Raw genomic sequence first — 2,298 nt, 5'->3', positions numbered from 1 at the left:
CGGCTTGGGGCGAGCCTCGCCGGCAGTCCAATCATAGCTGTGCTTGTTGGGAGATCTCGCCCAGGGCCGGAAGCCTGGAGAGGCGTAACTTCTACACCCCTCCTCAGCCCGCTCCCCCCTCCCCCTCGGGGTCTGGACTGGGGTTAAAGTAGAGGATGGAAGGAGAGAGTAAATGAAAGAAAGTGAGTGGGAGAATCCATCAAACGAGTTTTCTTTAGTGCCCAGCCTACTCCAGTAGAGGACTGAGTCTCAGCCTCTCCAGAGTAGTTTACCTTCTAGTTGCAAAAATAAGAGGGATGCCCGTTTACCAATTACAGGGCAATACAGGGCTAATCATGAAATAATCGTAAACTAGAATGTAGCGCAAGTTTCTAATTCCACCTCCTCCTATCGAGTAAATTTAGCAACTGTTACTTGGGAAAAGTTCCTTTAGAGTCAGAGAACTGGGATCCGGGAGTTGCAACTTAGTAACTGTGTGATGTTGAGAAAGCCTCTCTGGAAATGTTCCTTACACACCTCATCGGTAAAATGAGCATGCTGGAATCGGTGATCTCTAAGGCCCCTTCCACTTCTAAATCTGATCCAGCCTGTCCTACCCTCTCACCTTCGCTGAGACTGCTGTTCCTCCTCCACAGTCTTAATGGTATCAAATAAAATAACGTGTACATTGCTTTGCAAACCTTAAGCACTATATAAACGTTGGCTATTACCCCACTCATCTTTGCAAGTCAAGATAAAGTCTAATTTCCTCTATAACGCCTTCCCTGAAAGACCTAGCGCAGTCATCTCTCTCTTTATTGGACTCCTACAGCTCTGCCTGTACTATACATTCCAATCCTTTGTGTTGTTATTTAAATTTTCATGTGTGTCTTTCTCCAAGATGGATTATTACTATTTCTTTGTAGGCTCCACAAAGTCCAATACTGTGCCTTGTACGTAGTTCTCAATATTTATTGAATGAATACAAATTGAATTAATTTTAATGGGGATTATGACAGTTATCTGAAAGCAAAGTACTGCTATAATTAAAAAAAAAACTAGGCAGGAGGTAGGATGCTGGGAAAAGGTGCAACAAAACCAAATTTCCTCTGTTTTACAATTTCAACTACCAGCCATCCACTTCAAAGAAAAACCAAGCACATAAGACACTCACTCTAAGAAAAGGTCCCTGCCAGAGTTAGCCTTCAACCAGCCTTCCCAGGCACAACAAAAAAGTGACTGTATTGTTTATATTTTTATGAAATTTAGCATTTTTGACATTCTGGAAAGTTCTCTTTTGGAACTGACTTTAGAATCATTTTCTGTGCTCCATAAGAATATTTATGTTTTTCTCCATACTTCACTTTGCAGCCCAGAAGGTGTTAACCATTTTTTTTCTACCTACTTTATCCAGAAAGATAGCAAAGGAAACAAAGATGAGCAGGAGGAGATACCTGTTCTCAAGGGGCTTACAATCAAGGGAAATAATGTTGTTCATTCTTCCTTTCAAAGAGGTACAATGACATCATGGAGTGATGTCCTTGACTGGCTCATGAATTGGATATAAGTGAGGCAGAATTGCACAAAGTTGTCAATCTCATTCTCTCTTCCTAAGTCATCAAAGTCCAGTGACAGGACAAAAGTCAAGATGACTGGTAATGGCCCAGGATACAGTAGATGAACTTAGTGTCTTCAATGTCGAATGGCCTGAACAAACTCTGGGCCTTAGGCAGCACCTGCTTTAACCTCCTTCACAGCCATTGAAACAAATTGTTGTCATCCACCCATTCCAATGGGGGAAGTCTTTTTAAGCTTGGGGTTGACATCTCCCTAACTCACTGAAGGCTTTGAGGCTTTTTGGCTACCCTCAATCTGGTTCAGAACTTCTGCTGAGATGGTTTACCAGGATGTGGGCACTGAGCATGCTACAGCTTCCTAGAGTTACATATCAGAGTTGAGTGACAGGCGGACATCAAATGATGAGCAGCCCTGAAATGGACTTGGCAAGTCCTGACACCAGACATGCAAGGCCACCCCAAACAACTTCTATATCCCAGGAGATAATGAAAGGTGTAGTAGAGTCCATTACATGTGGTCTTCACTAGTTTTTTTTTTTCCTCCAAACGCAGGGAAATTGTCCTCAAAGCTTAACTGGTCTAGGGTTCAAGAAGTTGACTCCACTTTCCTTTCATCCATGACATTAAAAAAACAGCCCACAGGTAGACCAGAGTCCCTCAGACTTGATAGATATACCACTGCCATAAATATAAAAAGACAGCTTAGCCTCTTCATATCATTAAAAAGTAAAATTCAAGTCAC

The sequence above is a fragment of the Notamacropus eugenii genome, chromosome 2, assembly GCF_028372415.1.
Source record: "Notamacropus eugenii isolate mMacEug1 chromosome 2, mMacEug1.pri_v2, whole genome shotgun sequence".
Taxonomy (NCBI): domain Eukaryota; kingdom Metazoa; phylum Chordata; class Mammalia; order Diprotodontia; family Macropodidae; genus Notamacropus; species Notamacropus eugenii.
The sequence above is the reverse complement of the archived record's forward strand: the minus strand, read 5'-3'. Positions refer to the sequence as shown.